This window comes from Cervus elaphus, chromosome 9 (genome assembly GCF_910594005.1).
Source record: "Cervus elaphus chromosome 9, mCerEla1.1, whole genome shotgun sequence".
Lineage (NCBI taxonomy): Eukaryota > Metazoa > Chordata > Mammalia > Artiodactyla > Cervidae > Cervus > Cervus elaphus.
Window position 1 is genome coordinate 126,278 of NC_057823.1, and position 12,210 is coordinate 138,487.

Genomic DNA, 12,210 nt, shown 5'->3' on the forward strand with positions numbered 1-12,210 from the left:
AGACACCCTTTCGTCTTGGGAGATGCAAGACGAGCCTGCATTCCAGTCACTGCAGGGATATCCGGCCTTATTTCGCGTCAGGGCATCGCGGTGTCCATTCCACTTGAGGCCGCAAACTCAGGGTCCCTCTCACATAGCTAGAGCTGAGAGAAGCCTCCTCTTGAGGTGCTTGTGGTAAGGTGGTATTCCTCTGGAGTCGAAGCCAGGGACTAACCTCTCATTTCGAGTTGATTTTTGGCCCACGGAGCTCTTTCGTGTTGCTACAGTGACCTCAGGATCCCTCTAGCCTTGAAACAGTGCTCTTGGGGTTTCTCTGGAGTGCCATGAAGGAAATCAAGGCTCCTTTCATGTGTGATGTGCAACACAGAATTCCTCTGCACGCAGTGCAGGGGAATCGGGCCTCATCTCGCGGCGAGGGGGAAGTCTCATGGTTTTTCTCGAGTTGCTGCGGGAACCTGGGGTATATTCTCGAGTTACCACGGGGATGGCCCTTCCACACACGTGTTTGTTCAGCCACGTCAGGACTCTTGCCTAGTTGCGAGACACAACTCGGGATTCTCCTCGAGGCTTGGCAAGGCAATTGGGACGCCTCTCCAGCTGAGGCGGGAGACCAAGGGTCCCTTTCCACGTGCCACAGGAATCCTGGGACTCCTATCAAGTTTCACGAGGAGTCAGGCATCGTCTCCTTTGGAGGCACTGATCTCCGCGTACCTCTGGAGTTTTCAAAGGATGTGAGGCCTCCGGTCGCGATGAGGTGGGGAACTAGGTCTTTCTCTGTGGTCTCCACAGGGGATTCAGACATCCTTTCTTCTTGGGAGATGCAAGACGAGCCTGCATTCAAGTCACTGCAGGGATATCCGGCCTTATTTCGAGTCAGGGCATCGCGGTGTCCATTCCACTTGAGGCCGCAAACTCAGGGTCCCTCTCACATACCTAGAGCTGAGAGAAGCCTCCTCTTGAGGTGCTTGTGGTAAGGTGGTATTCCTCTGGATTCGAAGCCAGGGACTAACCTCTCATCTCGAGTTGATTTTTGGCCCACGGAGCTCTTTCGTGTTGCTACAGTGACCTCAGGATCCCTCTAGCCTTGAAACAGTGTTCTTGGGGTTTCTCTGGAGTGCCATCAAGGAAATCAAGGCTCCTTTCATGTGTGATGTGCAACACGGAATTGCTCTGCACGCAGTGCAGGGGAATCGGGCCTCATCTCGCATCGAGGGGGAAGTCTCATGGTTTTTCTCGAGTTGCGGCGGGAACCTGGGGTATATTCTCGAGTTACGACGGGGATGGCCCTTCCACCCACGTGTTTGTTCAGCGACGTCAGGACTCCTGCCTAGTTGCGAGGGACAACTCTGGATTCTCCTCGAGGCTTGGCAGGGCAATTGGGACGCCTCTCCAGCTGAGGCGGGAGACCAAGTGTCCCTTTCCAAGTGCCACAGGAATCCTGGGACTCCTATCAAGTTTCACGAGGAGTCAGGCATCGTCTCCTTTGGAAGCACTGATCTCCGCGTACCTCTGGAGTTTTCAAAGGATGTGAGGCTATCGGTCGCGATGAGGTGGGGAACTAGGTCTTTCTCTGTGCTTTCCACAGGGGATTCAGACATCCTTTCGTCCTGGGAGATGCAAGACGAGCCTGCATTGAAGTCACTGCAGGGATATCCGGCCTTATTTCGAGTCAGGGCATCGCGGTGTCCATTCCACTTGAGGCTGCAAACTCAGGGTCCCTCTCACATACCTAGAGCTGAGAGAAGCCTCCTCTTGAGGTGCTTGTGGTAAGGTGGTATTCCTCTGGAGACGAAGCCAGGGACTAACCTCTCTTTTCGAGTTGATTTTTGGTCCACAGAGTTCTTTCGTGTTGCTACAGTGACCTCAGGATCCCTCTATCCTTGAAACAGTGTTCTTGGGGTATCTCTGGAGTGCCATCAAGGAAATCAAGGCTCCTTTCATGTGTGATGTGCAAGACGGAATTGCTCTGCACGCAGTACAGGGGAATCGGGCTTCATCTCGCATCGAGGGGGAAGTCTCATGGTTTTTCTCGAGTTGCGGCGGGAACCTGGGGTATATTCTCGAGTTACGACGGGGATGGCCCTTCCACCCACGTGTTTGTTCAGCCACGTCAGGACTCCTGCCTAGTTGCGAGGGACAACTCTGGATTCTCCTCGAGGCTTGGCAGGGCGATTGGAACGCCTTTCCAGCTGAGGCGGGAGACCAAGGGTCCCTTTCCACGTGCCACAAGAATCCTGGGACTCCTATCAAGTTTCACGAGGAGTCAGGCATCGTCTCCTTTGGAGGCACTGATCTCCGCGTACCTCTGGAGTTTTCAAAGGATGTGAGGCCTCCGGTCGCGATGAGGTGGGGAACTAGGTCTTTCTCTGTGGTCTCCACAGGGGATTCAGACATCCTTTCGTCTTGGGAGATGCAAGACGAGCCTGCATTCAAGTCACTGCAGGGATATCCGGCCTTATTTCGAGTCAGGGCATCGCGGTGTCCATTCCACTTGAGGCCGCAAACTCAGGATCCCTCTCACATACCTAGAGCTGAGAGAAGCCTCCTCTTGAGGTGCTTGTGGTAAGTTGGTATTCCTCAGGAGTCGAAGCCAGGGACTAACCTCTCATCTCGTGTTGATTCTTGGTCCACGGAGCTCTTTCGTGCTGCTACAGTGACCTCAGGATCCCTCTAGCCTTGAAACAGTGTTCTTGGGGTTTCTCTGGAGTGCCATCAAGGAAATCAAGGCTCCTTTCATTTCTGATGTGCAACACGGAATTGCTCTGCACGCAGTGCAGGGGAATCGGGCCTCATCTCGCGGCGAGGGGGAAGTCTCATGGTTTTTCTCAAGTTGCGGCGGGAACCTGGGGTATATTCTCGAGTTACGACGGGGATGGCCTTTCCACACACGTGTGTGTTCAGCCATGTCAGGACTCCTGACTAGTTGCGAGGGACATCTCGGGATTCTCCTCGAGGCTTTGCAGGGCAATTGGGACGCCTCTCCAGCTGAGACGGGAGACCAAGGGTCCCTTTCCACGTGCCACAGGAATCCTGGGTCTCCTATCAAGTTTCACGAGGAGTCAGGCATCGTCTCCTTTGGAGGCACTGATCTCCGCATACCTCTGGAGGTTTCAAAGGATTTGAGGCCTCCTGTCGCGATGAGGTGGGGAACTAGGTCTTTCTCTGTGGTCTCCACAGGGGATTCATACACCCATTCGTCTTGGGAGATGCAAGACGAGCCTGCATTCCAGTCATTGCAGGGATATCCGGCCTTATTTCGAGTCAGGGCATCGCGGTGTCCATTCCACTTGAGGCCGCAAACTCAGGATCCCTCTCACATACCTAGAGCTGAGAGAAGCCTCCTCTTGAGGTGCTTGTGGTAAGGTGGTATTCCTCAGGAGTCGAAGCCAGGGACTAACCTCTCATCTCGTGTTGATTCTTGGTCCACGGAGCTCTTTCGTGCTGCTACAGTGACCTCAGGATCCCTCTAGCCTTGAAACAGTGTTCTTGGGGTTTCTCTGGAGTGCCATGAAGGAAATCAAGGCTCCTTTCATGTGTGATGTGCAACTCGGAATTGCTCTGCACGCAGTGCAGGGGAATCGGGCCTCATCTCGCGGCGAGGGGGAAGTCTCATGGTTTTTCTCGAGTTGCGGCGGGAACCTGGGGTATATTCTCGAGTTACGACGGGGATGGCCCTTCCACCCACGTGTTTCTTCAGCGACGTCAGGACTCCTGCCTAGTTGCGAGGGACAACTTGGGATTCTCCTCGAGGCTTTGCAGGGCAATTGGGACGCCTCTCCAGCTGAGACGGGAGACCAAGGGTCCCTTTCCACGAGCCACAGGAATCCTGGGACTCCTATCAAGTTTCACGAGGAGTCAGGCATCGTCTCCTTTGGAGGCACTGATCTCCGCGTACCTCTGGAGTTTTCAAAGGATTTGAGGCCTCCTGTCGCGATGAGGTGGGGAACTAGGTCTTTCTCTGTGGTCTCCACAGGGGATTCAGACACCCTTTCGTCTTGGGAGATGCAAGACGAGCCTGCATTCCAGTCACTGCAGGGATATCCGGCCTTATTTCGAGTCAGGGCATCGCGGTGTCCATTCCACTTGAGGCCGCAAACTCAGGGTCCCTCTCACATACCTAGAGCTGAGAGAAGCCTCCTCTTGAGGTGCTTGTGGTAAGGTGGTATTCCTCTGGAGTCGAAGCCAGGGACTAACCTCTCATTTCGAGTTGATTTTTGGCCCACGGAGCTCTTTCGTGTTGCTACAGTGACCTCAGGATCCCTCTAGCCTTGAAACAGTGCTCTTGGGGTTTCTCTGGAGTGCCATGAAGGAAATCAAGGCTCCTTTCATGTGTGATGTGCAACACAGAATTCCTCTGCACGCAGTGCAGGGGAATCGGGCCTCATCTCGCGGCGAGGGGGAAGTCTCATGGTTTTTCTCGAGTTGCTGCGGGAACCTGGGGTATATTCTCGAGTTACCACGGGGATGGCCCTTCCACACACGTGTTTGTTCAGCCACGTCAGGACTCTTGCCTAGTTGCGAGACACAACTCGGGATTCTCCTCGAGGCTTGGCAAGGCAATTGGGACGCCTCTCCAGCTGAGGCGGGAGACCAAGGGTCCCTTTCCACGTGCCACAGGAATCCTGGGACTCCTATCAAGTTTCACGAGGAGTCAGGCATCGTCTCCTTTGGAGGCACTGACCTCCGCGTACCTCTGGAGTTTTCAAAGGATGTGAGGCCTCCGGTCGCGATGAGGTGGGGAACTAGGTCTTTCTCTGTGGTCTCCACAGGGGATTCAGACATCCTTTCTTCTTGGGAGATGCAAGACGAGCCTGCATTCAAGTCACTGCAGGGATATCCGGCCTTATTTCGAGTCAGGGCATCGCGGTGTCCATTCCACTTGAGGCCGCAAACTCAGGGTCCCTCTCACATACCTAGAGCTGAGAGAAGCCTCCTCTTGAGGTGCTTGTGGTAAGGTGGTATTCCTCTGGATTCGAAGCCAGGGACTAACCTCTCATCTCGAGTTGATTTTTGGCCCACGGAGCTCTTTCGTGTTGCTACAGTGACCTCAGGATCCCTCTAGCCTTGAAACAGTGTTCTTGGGGTTTCTCTGGAGTGCCATCAAGGAAATCAAGGCTCCTTTCATGTGTGATGTGCAAGACGGAATTGCTCTGCACGCAGTACAGGGGAATCGGGCTTCATCTCGCATCGAGGGGGAAGTCTCATGGTTTTTCTCGAGTTGCGGCGGGAACCTGGGGTATATTCTCGAGTTACCACGGGGATGGCCCTTCCACACACGTGTTTGTTCAGCCACGTCAGGACTCTTGCCTAGTTGCGAGGGACAACTCGGGATTCTCCTCGAGGCTTGGCAGGGCAATTGGAACGCCTCTCCAGCTGAGGCGGGAGACCAAGGGTCCCTTTCCACGTGCCACAAGAATCCTGGGACTCCTATCAAGTTTCACGAGGAGTCAGGCATCGTCTCCTTTGGAGGCACTGATCTCCGCGTACCTCTGGAGTTTTCAAAGGATGTGAGGCCTCCGGTCGCGATGAGGTGGGGAACTAGGTCTTTCTCTGTGGTCTCCACAGGGGATTCAGACATCCTTTCATCTTGGGAGATGCAAGACGAGCCTGCATTCAAGTCACTGCAGGGATATCCGGCCTTATTTCGCGACAGGGCATCGCGGTGTCCATTCCACTTGAGGCCGCAAACTCAGGGTCCCTCTCACATACCTAGAGCTGAGAGAAGCGTCCTCTTGAGGTGCTTGTGGTAAGGTGGTATTCCTCTGGAGTCGAAGCCAGGGACTAACCTCTCATCTCGAGTTGATTTTTGGCCCACGGAGCTCTTTCGTGTTGCTACAGTGACCTCAGGATCCCTCTAGCCTTGAAACAGTGTTCATGGGGTTTCTCTGGAGTGCCATGAAGTAAATCAAGGCTCCTTTCATGTGTGATGTGCAACACGGAATTGCTCTGCACGCAGTGCAGGGGAATCGGGCCTCATCTCGCGGCGAGGGGGAAGTCTCATGGTTTTTCTCGAGTTGCGGCGGGAACCTGGGGTATATTCTCGAGTTACGACGGGGATGGCCCTTCCACCCACGTGTTTGTTCAGCGACGTCAGAACTCCTGCCTAGTTGCGAGGGACAACTCGGGATTCTCCTCGAGGCTTTGCAGGGCAATTGGGACGCCTCTCCAGCTGAGGCGGGAGACCAAGTGTCCCTTTCCAAGTGCCACAGGAATCCTGGGACTCCTATCAAGTTTCACGAGGAGTCAGGCATCGTCTCCTTTGGAGGCACTGATCTCCGCGTACCTCTGGAGTTTTCAAAGGATGTGAGGCTATCGGTCGCGATGAGGTGGGGAACTAAGTCTTTCTCTGTGCTTTCCACAGGGGATTCAGACATCCTTTCGTCCTGGGAGATGCAAGACGAGCCTGCATTGAAGTCACTGCAGGGATATCCGGCCTTATTTCGAGTCAGGGCATCGCGGTGTCCATTCCACTTGAGGCCGCAAACTCAGGGTCCCTCTCACATACCTAGAGCTGAGAGAAGCCTCCTCTTGAGGTGCTTGTGGTAAGGTGGTATTCCTCTGGAGACGAATCCAGGGACTAACCTCTCTTTTCGAGTTGATTTTTGGTCCACAGAGTTCTTTCGTGTTGCTACAGTGACCTCAGGATCCCTCTATCCTTGAAACAGTGTTCTTGGGGTTTCTCTGGAGTGCCATCAAGGAAATCAAGGCTCCTTTCATGTGTGATGTGCAAGACGGAATTGCTCTGCACGCAGTACAGGGGAATCGGGCCTCATCTCGCGGCGAGGGGGAAGTCTCAAGGTTTTTCTCGAGTTGCGGCGGGAACCTGGGGTATATTCTCGAGTTACGACGGGGATGGCCCTTCCACCCACGTGTTTGTTCAGCCACGTCAGGACTCCTGCCTAGTTGCGAGGGACAACTCGGGATTCTCCTCGAGGCTTGGCACGGCAATTGGAACGCCTCTCCAGCTGAGGCGGGAGACCAAGAGTCCCTTTCCACGTGCCACAAGAATCCTGGGACTCCTATCAAGTTTCACGAGGATTCAGGCATCGTCTCCTTTGGAGGCACTGATCTCCGCGTACCTCTGGAGTTTTCAAAGGATGTGAGGCCTCCGGTCGCGATGAGGTGGGGAACTAGGTCTTTCTCTGTGCTCTCCCCAGGGGATTCAGACATCCTTTCTTCTTGGGAGATGCAAGACGAGCCTGCATTCAAGTCACTGCAGGGATATCCGGCCTTATTTCGAGTCAGGGCATCGCGGTGTCCATTCCACTTGAGGCCGCAAACTCAGGGTCCCTCTCACATACCTAGAGCTGAGAGAAGCCTCCTCTTGAGGTGCTTGTGGTAAGGTGGTATTCCTCTGGAGTCGAAGCCAGGGAGTAACCTCTCATCTCGAGTTGATTTTTGGCCCACGGAGCTCTTTCGTGTTGCTACAGTGACCTCAGGATCCCTCTAGCCTTGAAACAGTGTTCTTGGGGTTTCTCTGGAGTGCCATCAAGGAAATCAAGGCTCCTTTCATGTGTGATGTGCAACACGGAATTGCTCTGCACGCAGTGCAGGGGAATCGGGCCTCATCTCGCATCGAGGGGGAAGTCTCATGGTTTTTCTCGAGTTGCGGCGGGAACCTGGGGTATATTCTCGAGTTACGACGGGGATGGCCCTTCCACCCACGTGTTTGTTCAGCCACGTCAGGACTCCTGCCTAGTTGCGAGGGACAACTCTGGATTCTCCTCGAGGCTTGGCAGGGCAATTGGGACGCCTCTCCAGCTGAGGCGGGAGACCAAGTGTCCCTTTCCAAGTGCCACAGGAATCCTGGGACTCCTATCAAGTTTCACGAGGAGTCAGGCATCGTCTCCTTTGGAGGCACTGATCTCCGCGTACCTCTGGAGTTTTCAAAGGATGTGAGGCTATCGGTCGCGATGAGGTGGGGAACTAAGTCTTTCTCTGTGCTTTCCACAGGGGATTCAGACATCCTTTCATCCTGGGAGATGCAAGACGAGCCTGCATTGAAGTCACTGCAGGGATATCCGGCCTTATTTCGAGTCAGGGCATCGCGGTGTCCATTTCATTTGAGGCTGCAAACTCAGGGTCCCTCTCACATACCTAGAGCTGAGAGAAGCCTCCTCTTGAGGTGCTTGTGGTAAGGTGGTATTCCTCAGGAGTCGAAGCCAGGGACTAACCTCTCATCTCGTGTTGATTCTTGGTCCACGGAGCTCTTTCGTGTTGCTACAGTGACCGCAGGATCCCTCTAGCCTTGAAACAGTGTTCTTGGGGTTTCTCTGGAGTGCCATCAAGGAAATCAAGGCTCCTTTCATGTGTGATGTGCAACACGGAATTGCTCTGCACGCAGTGCAGGGGAATCGGGCCTCATCTCGCGGCGAGGGGGAAGTCTCATGGTTTTTCTCGAGTTGCAGTGGGAACCTGGGGTATATTCTCGAGTTACGACGGGGATGGCCCTTCCACCCACGTGTTTCTTCAGCCACGTCAGGACTCCTGCCTAGTTGCGAGGGACAACTCGGGATTCTCCTCGAGGCTTTGCAGGGCAATTGGGACGCCTCTCCAGCTGAGACGGGAGACCAAGGGTCCCTTTCCACGTGCCACAAGAATCCTGGGACTCCTATCAAGTTTCACGAGGAGTCAGGCATCGTCTCCTTTGGAGGCACTGATCTCCGCGTACCTCTGGAGTTTTCAAAGGATTTGAGGCCTCCTGTCGCGATGAGGTGGGGAACTAGGTCTTTCTCTGTGGTCTCCACAGGGGATTCAGACACCCTTTCGTCTTGGGAGATGCAAGACGAGCCTGCATTGAAGTCACTGCAGGGATATCCGGCCTTATTTCGAGTCAGGGCATCGCGGTGTCCATTCCACTTGAGGCCGCAAACTCAGGGTCCCTCTCACATACCTAGAGCTGAGAGAAGCCTCCTCTTGAGGTGCTTGTGGTAAGGTGGTATTCCTCTGGAGTCGAAGCCAGGGACTAATCTCTCATCTCGAGTTGATTTTTGGTCCACGGAGCTCTTTCGTGTTGCTACAGTGACCTCAGGATCCCTCTAGCCTTGAAACAGTGTTCTTGGGGTTTCTCTGGAGTACCATGAAGGAAATCAAGGCTCCTTTCATGTGTGATGTGCAACACAGAATTGCTCTGCACGCAGTGCAGGGGAATCGGGCCTCATCTCGCGGCGAGGGGGAAGTCTCATGGTTTTTCTCGAGTTGCTGCGGGAACCTGGGGTATATTCTCGAGTTACCACGGGGATGGCCCTTCCACACACGTGTTTGTTCAGCCACGTCAGGACTCTTGCCTAGTTGCGAGACACAACTCGGGATTCTCCTCGAGGCTTGGCAAGGCAATTGGGACGCCTCTCCAGCTGAGGCGGGAGACCAAGGGTCCCTTTCCACGTGCCACAGGAATCCTGGGACTCCTATCAAGTTTCACGAGGAGTCAGGCATCGTCTCCTTTGGAGGCACTGATCTCCGCGTACCTCTGAAGTTTTCAAAGGATGTGAGGCCTCCGGTCGCGATGAGGTGGGGAACTAGGTCTTTCTCTGTGGTCTCCACAGGGGATTCAGACATCCTTTCTTCTTGGGAGATGCAAGACGAGCCTGCATTCAAGTCACTGCAGGGATATCCGGCCTTATTTCGAGTCAGGGCATCGCGGTGTCCATTCCACTTGAGGCTGCAAACTCAGGGTCCCTCTCACATACCTAGAGCTGAGAGAAGCCTCCTCTTGAGGTGCTTGTGGTAAGGTGGAATTCCTCTGGAGTCGAAGCCAGGGAGTAACCTCTCATCTCGAGTTGATTTTTGGCCCACGGAGCTCTTTCGTGTTGCTACAGTGACCTCAGGATCCCTCTAGCCTTGAAACAGTGTTCTTGGGGTTTCTCTGGAGTGCCATCAAGGAAATCAAGGCTCCTTTCATGTGTGATGTGTAACACGGAATTGCTCTGCACGCAGTGCAGGGGAATCGGGCCTCATCTCGCATCGAGGGGGAAGTCTCATGGTTTTTCTCGAGTTGCGGCGGGAACCTGGGGTATATTCTCGAGTTACGACGGGGATGGCCCTTCCACCCACGTGTTTGTTCAGCGACGTCAGGACTCCTGCCTAGTTGCGAGGGACAACTCTGGATTCTCCTCGAGGCTTGGCAGGGCAATTGGGACGCCTCTCCAGCTGAGGCGGGAGACCAAGTGTCCCTTTCCAAGTGCCACAGGAATCCTGGGACTCCTATCAAGTTTCACGAGGAGTCAGGCATCGTCTCCTTTGGAGGCACTGATCTCCGCGTACCTCTGGAGTTTTCAAAGGATGTGAGGCTATCGGTCGCGATGAGGTGGGGAACTAAGTCTTTCTCTGTGCTTTCCACAGGGGATTCAGACATCCTTTCGTCCTGGGAGATGCAAGACGAGCCTGCATTGAAGTCACTGCAGGGATATCCGGCCTTATTTCGAGTCAGGGCATCGCGGTGTCCATTCCACTTGAGGCTGCAAACTCAGGGTCCCTCTCACATACCTAGAGCTGAGAGAAGCCTCCTCTTGAGGTGCTTGTGGTAAGGTGGTATTCCTCTGGAGACGAATCCAGGGACTAACCTCTCTTTTCGAGTTGATTTTTGGTCCACAGAGTTCTTTCGTGTTGCTACAGTGACCTCAGGATCCCTCTATCCTTGAAACAGTGTTCTTGGGGTTTCTCTGGAGTGCCATCAAGGAAATCAAGGCTCCTTTCATGTGTGATGTGCAAGACGGAATTGCTCTGCACGCAGTACAGGGGAATCGGGCTTCATCTCGCATCGAGGGGGAAGTCTCATGGTTTTTCTCGAGTTGCGGCGGGAACCTGGGGTATATTCTCGAGTTACGACGGGGATGGCCCTTCCACCCACGTGTTTGTTCAGCCACGTCAGGACTCCTGCCTAGTTGCGAGGGACAACTCGGGATTCTCCTCGAGGCTTGGCAGGGCAATTGGAACGCCTCTCCAGCTGAGGCGGGAGACCAAGGGTCCCTTTCCACGTGCCACAAGAATCCTGGGACTCCTATCAAGTTTCACGAGGAGTCAGGCATCGTCTCCTTTGGAGGCACTGATCTCCGCGTACCTCTGGAGTTTTCAAAGGATGTGAGGCCTCCGGTCGCGATGAGGTGGGGAACTAGGTCTTTCTCTGTGGTCTCCACAGGGGATTCAGACATCCTTTCTTCTTGGGAGATGCAAGACGAGCCTGCATTCAAGTCACTGCAGGGATATCCGGCCTTATTTCGAGTCAGGGCATCGCGGTGTCCATTCCACTTGAGGCCGCAAACTCAGGATCCCTCTCACATACCTAGAGCTGAGAGAAGCCTCCTCTTGAGGTGCTTGTGGTAAGGTGGTATTCCTCAGGAGTCGAAGCCAGGGACTAACCTCTCATCTCGTGTTGATTCTTGGTCCACGGAGCTCTTTCGTGTTGCTACAGTGACCGCAGGATCCCTCTAGCCTTGAAACAGTGTTCTTGGGGTTTCTCTGGAGTGCCATCAAGGAAATCAAGGCTCCTTTCATGTGTGATGTGCAACACGGAATTGCTCTGCACGCAGTGCAGGGGAATCGGGCCTCATCTCGCGGCGAGGGGGAAGTCTCATGGTTTTTCTCGAGTTGCAGCGGGAACCTGGGGTATATTCTCGAGTTACGACGGGGATGGCCCTTCCACCCACGTGTTTCTTCAGCGACGTCAGGACTCCTGCCTAGTTGCGAGGGACAACTCGGGATTCTCCTCGAGGCTTTGCAGGGCAATTGGGACGCCTCTCCAGCTGAGACGGGAGACCAAGGGTCCCTTTCCACGTGCCACAAGAATCCTGGGACTCCTATCAAGTTTCACGAGGAGTCAGGCATCGTCTCCTTTGGAGGCACTGATCTCCGCGTACCTCTGGAGTTTTCAAAGGATTTGAGGCCTCCTGTCGCGATGAGGTGGGGAACTAGGTCTTTCTCTGTGGTCTCCACAGGGGATTCAGACACCCTTTCGTCTTGGGAGATGCAAGACGAGCCTGCATTGAAGTCACTGCAGGGATATCCGGCCTTATTTCGAGTCAGGGCATCGCGGTGTCCATTCCACTTGAGGCCGCAAACTCAGGGTCCCTCTCACATACCTAGAGCTGAGAGAAGCCTCCTCTTGAGGTGCTTGTGGTAAGGTGGTATTCCTCTGGAGTCGAAGCCAGGGACTAACCTCTCATCTCGAGTTGATTTTTGGTCCACGGAGCTCTTTCGTGTTGCTACAGTGAC